Source organism: Elephantulus edwardii, unplaced genomic scaffold (assembly GCF_000299155.1).
Source record: "Elephantulus edwardii isolate Elephantulus edwardi_28Jun2011 unplaced genomic scaffold, EleEdw1.0 scaffold00226, whole genome shotgun sequence".
NCBI lineage: Eukaryota > Metazoa > Chordata > Mammalia > Macroscelidea > Macroscelididae > Elephantulus > Elephantulus edwardii.
The window spans coordinates 121769-132747 of NW_006399976.1; the positions used below are offsets into that span (position 1 = coordinate 121769).

Consider the following 10979-nt stretch of genomic DNA (forward strand, 5'->3'; position numbering starts at 1 on the left):
CATAGGGTCGCTATGAGTCGCAAACGGCTAGACGGCACATAACAACAACAACAAATGGTTAAAATCAGGACAATTGTGTGTCAGTGTTCTATCCTTTGTTGTAACATTTCTGATGTATGCTGAGAAGATGCTTTGAGAAACTGAACCAAATGAAGAGCAATGTGGCACCAGGATGGAAGAAAGACTTATTTACAGAAAGTGAAGAAGACTTGAAGCTGAAGCACTTGCTGTAGAAGATCAAAGACTACAATTTTCAATAAAGGTTATGCCTCAACATCAAGAAAACAGGAAATTCTCACAACTGGACCAATAGACAACATCGTGACAAATGGAGGAAAGACTGAAGTTGTCAAAGGTTTCGTTTTATTTGGATCCACACACAATCGACACTCATGGAAATCAGTCAAGAAGTCGAAGGCGTGTTGTACAGGGAAAATCTGTCACGGTCTTCTCAAGAATGCTAAATAGCAAGGATGTCAGTGTAGGCTAAAGTGTGCCTGATCCAAACCATGGTTTTCAGTAGTTTCCTATGCATCTTAAACTTGAGCAATGAATAAAGATGACAGAAAGAAGAAAGAAGAAGGAAGAGGAGGAGACGGAGGAGAAGGAAGGAGAAGGAGGAGAGGAAGAGGAAGAGGAAGAGGAAGAAGAAGAAGAAGGAGGAGGAGGAGGAGGAGGAGAAGGAGGAGGAGGAGGAGAACTGTGCTTTTGAATTGTGATGTAGGAGCAGAGTGCTGAGTGTTCATTCCATGGACTGCCCAATGACCACACAAGTCTGTCTTGGAGCAAGTGTTGCTTGGGGCAAAGATGATGAAACTTCATCTCACATAATTTGGGCATGTTGTCAGGAAGCTTAGTCCTTAGAAAAAGACATTATGCTTGGAAAAGTAGAGGATCCGTGAAAGAGGACGACACTCCGGGAGCTGGATTAACACAGTGACTACAGCAAAGGGTTTGGGCATGGAGGAGATGGTCACGTGGTGCACGAGAGGGCAAGGTTCAGATGTGTTGTTCAAAAGGTCACCATGAGTCATAGTCAAGTCAGTGGCACCTAGTAACAATAAAAATGAAATTCTCATATGCATCAGAAAAATATCCAAAAGAATAGAAAGAGAACCTGCAGACTAGGAAAAAGTATCTCTCAATAACATATCTGACAAGGAACTCATCACTAAAATGTATAGAAACCTTCAACAAGTAAAAGACAAACAGCCCAATCACAAAAAGGGAAAGGAGATGAAAAGACACATCAACAAAGAAGACATGGTGGTGGTGTGGTGCAGTGGGTCTCTTGTCCAAAATAGCTTTCCTAGGTCACTGCCCTTAACTTTTGCCATGTGGATGGGCATGAGGAACATACCAATAGGGTATGTTAGTGGCCAGTCTCACTATTCCACTAGGTTTAAACTGAGCAGCGTCAGTGGGAGAAATTGGTAAGCTCAATAGAAGAAGAGAACACAGGGGGTGTATTTTGAGAGCAAAGATTCCTGTACCAGTCAAACTGGGAGCACCAACAGCCACAACAGAGAACTGGAAACTGACGTGAGGCAGAGCCAACCTGGGACAGCTTCCCCAGGAGCCAGAGCCAGGGACTTTTGCCCTAGCTTGCTGGAGAAGCCATAATTGGCAGGACTAGGAGAGCTTTGTAACACTGGCCTAAAGCCTCAAGGCTGAAGGACCTGTGAACATACCTCAGAAGCTTTCCTAATTGAGAAAATGTATCCTATTGCCAACCTGAGTTATAACCCTAATAAGCCCCATAATTGTAAGCATATCAATAAGGATGACAGAAGAGGAATCAATGCCTTCGATTGTGATGTTAGAGAACAGTGCTGAATATTCCATGGGTAGCCAAAAGAACAAACTGTCTTGGTACAAAAGGTGCCGCTTGGAGGCAAGGATGGTGAAAATTCACATACTTTGTGAGGTCTGTGTAACTATTGCAATGAATTTTGGCCCCAGTATAGAGCAGTAGGCTTGGTATTGAAATTAGAAGAAGTAGGTGTGAGAGCGTGAGGAACATGTCTGACCTCATGGGAATTGGTTTTGTATTGTGGATGTTCTTGATGGGACAGCTTTGTGGAGTTGTAGAGGTCAGATAACGTCCTCCTCACGATGCCTACACTCTTTTTTACAGATAGCCAATAAACCAATGAAAACACTCAGAATTATTATTAACTGTTCAAAGCAACTCAAGTCATTGCCTTGGAGTGGGAAGTGACTCATAATTTACCCTCCAGCAGTTTTTAGGAGGCTGTAAATCACATGAGAGGTTTCCCATCTGTCTCCTTTGCAGCTGCTGTTAGATTAGAACTGCCAGAAAGGCACCGCTTTAGGATCATCAGCTCAACCCCTAAAGACTATGCCATTAGAGCTCTTCATTAGATTCTGCTGTTGTTGTTAGGCGAATCCAAATCCAATCAATGTGATATCATCTCACGCCAACAACAACAAAGTTCAAGGAGACAGCAAACAACAAATGTTAATCAGGTTGTGGAGACCAGAACCCTCATGCACTTGTGATGGGACCACTGATGCAACCACTGTAGAAAGCAGTTTGGCACTTTCTCAAAAAGCTGGGAATAAGGGAGCTCTGGTGGCCTAGTGGCAAGAAGCTGTGCTGCAATCCCAGAGGCATGTGGTTTGAATCCACCAGAGGCTCTGCTCTCTTGCTGTGCCAATCAGATCTGACTTGGTGGCACACACAAACCAACAGAAAAAGAAAAGAGAGAAGGTTTGAAAAATTAATGAATTATTTTAAAGAGAAAAGCAAACTGGGGAAGGGGTGGGTAGGGAGGAAAATGTGCAACAATGAATGAATGGAAATCCAAGTTTTCTGTAAACTTCATTAAAAGCACAATAAAAAGTATAAAAAAAGAAAAGCTTTGACACCAACTGATATATTCTCATCCATGTTTATTGAAATATTTTTTACAAATAAATTTTTTTCTTTTATACTGGTTTGCCTTCAAAGTTTGTATACATTGTTTTCACATCAGATTGTTCACATTTCCTTTACCTACCCCTCCCTTTACTCATCAAATTGTGGGAGCCTGTGATTACTCCCCGGCCCATCCTCACCCCTCTGCTACTACCCTCCCTGCTGCAGCACTATTTTCAATAACAAAAAAAAGATGGAAACTATCCAAATGCCCATCAGCAGACAAATGACTAAAGCAAATATCGCCCATTCCCAATAGAGGAGTATCGTGATCACTGAAAAATGATAAAAACTGAGACACTGTTCAACAAGGAGGAGTTGAGATGAAATGATGCTGAGTAACATAAATCAGTCATAAAAAGACAATTCTGGGGCAAGACCACCATTATAAAAAGCTAAGGAAAAGTTCACCCACAGGGTCATCCTTGGATGACTAGTTGGGGTGGGAATGGGGAGAGAAAGGAGTATAAAGAAACAGGTAAATTGGGTGAAAGGAAAGAGAACACATAATAAGAGGCTGATCAGATATTTTAATTAATTCTATAACATTGACATTATTAAGTGTTATCAAGTCATCTATGATTCATAGTGACACTGTGAACGAAAAATCTGAACCTTGCCCTGTCCTGTGCCATTCTCACGATCTCCAACGTTTTCAGCCCTGTTTTTACAGTCACTGTGTCAATCCATCAAATGTCCCTTCCTCACCTAACAAGGAACATTGATAGTCACACCACATCAACCCTCTTTACTTCAATCTTCTTCTTGTTGTGGACCGTCAAGTCAGAACTGATCTATTGCTGATCCTCTGGTGGGTTTTCAGAGGCAGCTAATTGCACATGGAGAAGATTACCCATCCTTCCCCTACGGGGCTGCTGGTGGATTCAAACCACGTGCCTTTGAGATTGCAGCACAGCTTCTTGTTCCTAGGCCACTATTAGGATCGGTTTTATTTATATTTACTTACCTGTTCGTTGTCTCTCCCAAGACTATGATGTTCTAGGGGTGGAGGCGGTCCACCTGAAGTAATGTTTGGCATTGGGAAGGCATTCAGCATAAATATTGAGTGAGCTGAGGACAGGAGTGAGAATAGAGGTGCCAAAGACAACATCTTGTTAACCTCCTTCTAAAGAGTCAGCAAAAAGGAAGGTTCTCACAGGATAGATTGGCCCAGTGACTCTAATTAATTGTTGGTCAAACTTAGCGGCAATAACAAGGACACAGTGGTTTATTTTGTTGTACGTAGAGTGTGGAGACTGTACGTACATAGGGTTGCTATGAGTATGCATTAACTCAAGGGCACCTAACAACAATAATAGAAACAAGCCTGTTAGCCATGTCCTAGCAAAGAGCCAGGCGCTCACACCTTCGCAGGGGGCAGGAAGGCTCTTAGTTTATAATGACAGAGTTGAAGGCTGCAGCTCAAGCGAATCGTTCCAGAACGTTTATTCTGCTGCCTCCTAGGCACACCGTGGCTTCCAGGCTTGAGGACTCTCGGCTTCCAACATTCAGACGTTTGTAGCTCATGATGCTTGTGTTCTTAGTCCATTCAGGGACTGATGGATGCCTATGACAGGGACCCAATGTCGAAAGACAGTCAGGGTTCCTATTGTGACTATAGTCACAGTGAGAAAGTATGCTTAACAACCATCACGTTGCCTCTATTCGAACGACAATGATAAAAAACAATTATAGAAAATAAATGTCACCAAACAAGCATGTGGAGAAACTGGAAGCCTCATTCGTTGCTGGAATGTTCATGCAGTGGATTATTCTGTGTATGGTCTTATGACTTTCATCAATCATTGCATTATTATTACTGTTGTTATGTGCTGTTGAGCCGACTATGACTCATAGTGACCCTATGCACAATGACTCTGAACCTTGCCCTATTCTCAGGCAGCCTCACCACCTCTGACACACCTGCCCCCATCGCCACAGTCACGGTGTCAGTCGGTCTCCTCCAGGGTCCTCCTGCACTGATCCTCCAACCTTGCAAGCATGATGTCCTCCCCCCCTTTTTTATTATTATTAATTTTCATGAAAATTTACAAGAGACTTTGGATTTCCATTCATTCATTGTTACACTTTTCTCCCTGCCCCCACTCCCCCCCCAATACACTCTTCTCTTTGAAAAGTAAAAGAAAAATTATTTCATTGTTATACAATCCCTCCCCCCCCCAGGACCACCCCACTATGCAGCCTTCTTTCTGGACTCCTGTCATGACAACAATACCTAATCACATACCCCTTTTAAATAGTTCTCTCCCTCATCTGTTTCAATGCAGTATACATTATTTGTCCCATCCTTCTCAGTCTCCCCCTAGCCCCGATTTCAGTCTTGTTTTACAAGATTGGCACTATGCACTATTTGTCCTATTGTGACTGAGATATTTCACTCAGCATAATGTCCTGCAGGGTCACCCATTTTGAATAATAATATTGCATGAGTTCCTTGTTTTTCAATGCAGAGTAGTATTCTATTGTGTGAATATACCACAGCTTCTCTCTGTTGATGGACACTTATGTTGTTTCCAAATCCTTGCTATTGTGAACAAAGGGTTTGCATATATCTGCTCCAAGCATGATGTCCTTTTAAAAGGACTGGTCCCTCCCTCCAAGAGTACTGGACTGTTTGCTCACGATGCTACGTGCCATTAAGTTGTTCCAACTCCTATCATCCCTATTTGCAACAGAAAGAAATACAACTTGAACCAATGCCATTTCATAATCTCTGCTCTGCTTGAGTTTATTTTAGTCATTGTGTCAATCTATCTTGTTGAGAGTCTTTCCCCTTTTCATTAACCTGTTTGTGGAGGTGATGGTTGTTATTTGCCCTGGGGTCGACTAAGATTCTTTAAAACCTGATGAACAAAAGCTCTGAAATTTGCCCTATTTTGAGGGCAAAATCATTGAAATTGCTGTCTCTGACATATCTGATCCCATTGCCACAGTCACGATGTCAGTCCATTTCCTCCAGGGCTTTCCTCTTTCAGGCTGACCCTCCCACCCCTCCAAGCATGATGTCCTTCTCCAAGGACTCACACTTCCTGACAACGTGCCTAAAGTATGCAAGAAGAGGTTTCAAAATCCATGCCTCCAAGGAGCAACCTAGTTTCACTCTCTCCAGGACAGACCTGTTTGTTCTCTTGGCAGTTCATGCTATGTTTAACACTCTTCTCCAGCACCACAGCTTAAAGACATTGATTCTTCTTCAGTCATCCTTAGTCATTGTTCATGTAGAGTCATTCTGGTTCACTAGGGTTACTAGTGGCCATGTAATATGTGTGAAAGGACTTGGCTAAAATGCCTGAAAGCAGGCAAATAACACCAAGAATGGATGGGACTGAAAGCATTCTCGGACTTCCTGGAGCATGTACCACTATGAAAGGGATCTAGAAGGTCTCTGTTAAACAAAGACTATTGTCTAAAGTTCTTGATAAGGTTGTTAAGAGTGCAGTACCTTGTTCATGAATACGAAGATGTTTTCTTGAAAACTGTTCATGCCTACCTCTGCTTTGTTTCACATTACCTATGTTCCATATATTTAAACACTTACTCACCCTATGAGATCATATTTTACTGAAAGCTTTGATTTTCTGCTAATAAAAGCAGGGGCTTCACAGTCTCTCAGCATCATTTGCCAGAGAGAACAGTGACCCTCTGAAAACCCACATTTCTTCTTGCTGCTCTTCTCTTGACTCTGCAAACACACAAACAACAGTTCAGCTCTCAGATGCATAGCAAGCAATTGAAACAGAACGGCTTAGATCAGGCACACCTTACTCTTTAGACTGGCATGGATTCTCTTTAGCTCTCTGAAGAGGTCTTTGACAGCGTATTTTCCCCCAATGCAACTCGTCTTTTCCTTTCCTAAATACTGGTGCCAAGACTCTTAATTGCAAATCTGAGCAGGATGAAATTGTTAACCACTTCAATCTTTTCTCCATTCATCATGTTGTTTCCTATTGGCCCAATGATGAGGGTTTTTGTGTTCTTGATATTGAGTTGGGATATACAGACATGTTGTATGCAACCCACACCAGGGGAATTGGTCAATTTTGCCATCCCACTGGGATTAAAAAAGAGAACCAGGTCAAAGTAGAGAAGGAAATTTACTATCATTAAGAAAGAAGAGTTGGGGTACTTGCAGTGAGAACCTCCTACATTCAATAAAATGAAGAGAGGAATGAATCAAGGAAGACAGTAATAGATAACAAAGCACGACAGCTACAGCAAGAGAACATCATTCAATTTCATCTACATGGACCTTGATCACCTTTCCCTTCCAAAAGATGTCAGACACCTGATGACTGGTTGGACCTTGTAATGAAGAAGTAAGTAGCAGTGACTCTAAATTTATTGGTAAGACATTTGCATTCAAGAGGGTACAAGATAACTCCCACAAAAGTTTAGACACCTTCCACCTCAGTGAAATTTCTAGAGGTTCAGTTGTTGTTGTTGTTGTTGTTGATTGCCTTCGAGTTGAGAACTACTCATAGTGACCCTATGAACAAAAGGCCTGAAGCCTCTCCACAACTATCAATATTTATCAAAGTTCATAGTTTCTGGAGGCATGGTATTTAGGAAGTGGATGCCACTCCTGCTCCCAAAACCTGTCGTTGTTGTCATGTGCCATTGAGTCACCTGTAGTGTGGGGCATATTGAGATCTTTTATTAAAAGCAAAGGGTAAATGATAGTATTTGGCTCTTTCCAAGACTAAACAGGAGGCACAACACACAGTGGGCCTCTTTGGATTTTGTTCGCAATACAACCTTCATTTGTGTATGTACTCTGGACAATTTATCAACTGGCTCAAAAGCTGCTAGCTTTGAGTGGGTCCAAAACAAGAGAAGCCTCTGTAACAAGATCAGGCTACTCTGTGTATGCTGCTTTGCCACATGGAGCCCACAATCTGGCTAATTCAATGGTGCTTGAAGCGTCAGTAACAAAGAGAGATGTTCTTTGGAGTCTTTGGTGTTCGAGAAGAGTATTGAATATACCATGGACGGCTAGGAGAACAAATAGGTTCATTCTGGAGAGGGTGAAACTGGGATTCTCCTTGGAGGTAAAGATTTTGAAGCTCTGTCTGACATATTTTGGGCATATAGCAAGGAGGGACGAGTCCTTGGAGAGGGACGTCATGCTTGGGATGGTGGAGGGACAACACAAGAGAGGAAGATCCTATGAAGGAATGTGTGAAACACAATGTAAATTAATGTTGTATGCAAACCATTTTGTATGCAAATTTAAAATAAAAAATGTATAAAACTTTTTCTATTTTTTTTTAAATAATTGAAGATTGGGAGGGGAAGGGAAAGCCATGATTATTAGAACTTCTGGATTTAAGTCATAAGATGTTCAACACTTGATGGATAGAGTGTGACTTGTGATCCATCTGTTATCGTGATTTATAGTTTTTACTTCCCTTATACTTTTTGACAATATACCTTTGAAATAGATCCTTCTTAGTCTTCATGAGTTAGCAGTAGAAAGATCAGGTATATCATTCTCCAATTTTATTTCATCAAAGACATACTCAAGACTAATATATGTAGACAATCAATAGCTATGCTCTGTTGGTTTGGAAATTATAGTAACTTTTAACATTAACTTTAATGAAAGTTTACAGAGACTTAGGGTTTTCAGTCATTCATTGTTGCACTTTTCTCCCTACCCATCCCTCCTCCCCAAATTATAGAAATTTTAAGGAAAAAAAAAGGAAGGAAGACCCTAAATGAGATGGATTAACTCAATGACTGGAGTAATAGAGATCGGTGTGTCAGAGACAATGAGGTTGGTTCAAGATAAAGCAGGGTTCAGAGCTGTTGTACATAAGGTCTCTATGAGTCATGAATGCCTCGATGGCATGTAACAATAGCAACAACAATTGTGAATCACATCACCGGCCTTTCAGGAGTGGGATCTGAACCCAAGTGTCCAGGGGAGAGAGCAAGCGGAATGCAATACTTTATATCATTTGATTTATACCTATACCAAGGAGCTGTCCAAATATAGCAAGGGAACATTGTATGGCTTAAAATCAAGAAAGATATGTGTCAGGGATGTCTCCTTTTTCCATACCTATCAAGCTCTACTGTTGTTGTTGTTGTTGTTGTTATGGGCAGTTGAGTCACTTGTGAATGAATCATAGTGACTCGATGTACAATAGACTTGAAACCTACTCTATCCTGTGCCAACTTTACTGTCTCTGACACATCTACCTTCATTATCCCAGTCACTGAATCAATCTGTCTCATTGATGGTTTTCTTCTCTTTCTTTGTCCTTCCACCCTTCCAAACATGATGTCCCTCTCCAAGGACTGGTCCCTCCTTGCGACATGCCCAAAGTATGATCTCTGACACATAGCAAGCAATGGTGAAGACTATGGCCTGGAACAGGTGCACCATAGTCTCTAGACTAATGTCATTGCTCTTCAGTACTCTGGAGAGGTCCCTGACAGCCAACTTTACCAGTGAAATTTATCTCTTGATTTCCTGACCGCTGGTACCAAGAGTTTTGATTGTGAAGCCAAGCAAACTAAAGTTGTTAACAATTCCAATCTCTTCACCAGCTATAATAATTCTGTCAATTGGCCCAGTGATGTACTAAGCAAATAATTCAAGAAGCATCCAAGAATAATGTGGCACCAAGATTAGAGGAAGATTCATCAACTACCTGCTTTATGCAGATGGTACAACTTTGTTTGCTGAAATTGAGGAGGACTTGAGACATTTGCCGCAAAAGATCAAGGACTACAACCTTCACTATGGATTATATTTCAATTTCAAGAAAACAAAAATCCTCACCACTGGACCAATATGGAACATCATGATAGGTGGAGAAAAGATTGAAATTGTAAACTATTTCATCTTACTTGTATCCACAATCAACACCCTTAATACCAGCAGTAAGATCAGGAAATGCATAGCATTGGGAAAGTCTGCTATCAGAGACCTCTCCAAAGTCTTTTTTTTTTTCAATCCCCAAGGCGTTTTATTGGGTAGACTGGTAGACTGGGATGAGGCAGACGGGCTGTGCCTAGAAGAAGGTGTTGGGCTGCTTGGTGGTGAACTGTGGGTTGTGCGGGGCGATGTAGGACCTGGTGGAGCAGTGGGAACTTGATCTTGGAATCATGGAACTGTTTGACTGCAGGGCGGCAGCACTTGTTGGCTGCGATCTCCTCCACCTTCATGATCTGGATAGAGTGGACCCTGGCACGATGCTGAGTGCCCATGTCATGGTAGCACTGGGTGACACAGCTCCTCTGGTGGTCAGGTCCCGGTACATGTGGTGGGTCCCACTGTGGGAGTCACAGTACAGCCAGATGTCAAAGTTCTTCACACGCAAGGGGGACTTCTTGAACACTTGTCCACAGTATACAATTTCCCCAGAAGACTTCTTCATCTTCTTCAGCTCTGACACAAAGTACCAGAAGCGGGACTTGGCAACGACATGGTTGGGGGTGAAGATGCGCATGCGGTAAAGTGGTAGAGTCCAACATTTGGGGGTGGGCAGGCAGAGCCCCACCACCTTGTACTCACAAAATGTTCCCGAAGCCTTCATAGCGATATCTCAGCGATCGTCATGACCCACAAAAGGCATTCCAAAGTCTTGAGGAGCAATGCTATCAGTATAAAGACTAAGGTATGCATGATTCAAGCCTTGGTTTTCAATCACTTTCTATACATCTGAGAGCTGGACAATGAATAAGAATGACAGAGAAAAGTTGATCCCTTTGAACATCAACTGTGGTGTTGAAGAAGAGTAGTGAATACTCATGGACTGCAAAAAGAACAAATATATTTTGGAAGAAGGTGAAATCAGAGGGCTTCTTTGAGTCAAGGATCATGAAACTTCATCTTACACATTTTGGGCATGTTGTTAGGATAGTCTATTCTTTGGAAGGGGACATCATGCTTGTAAAAGTGGATGATCAGAAAAGCAAAGGAAGACCCTCGGTGAGATGGATTGATGCAGTGATTATGGCAATGAACTCAAGTGTGTTGGGGCTGGTAAGGATCGCACAGGATAGG

General features: G+C 42.0%; 1 pseudogene; it reads right to left on the minus strand.

Moving 5' to 3' along the window:
• Nucleotides 1-9984: 9984 nt before the first annotated feature.
• LOC102867652 lies at nucleotides 9985-10509 on the minus strand (annotated as a pseudogene).
• Between the last annotated feature and the right edge of the window lie 470 nt (nucleotides 10510-10979).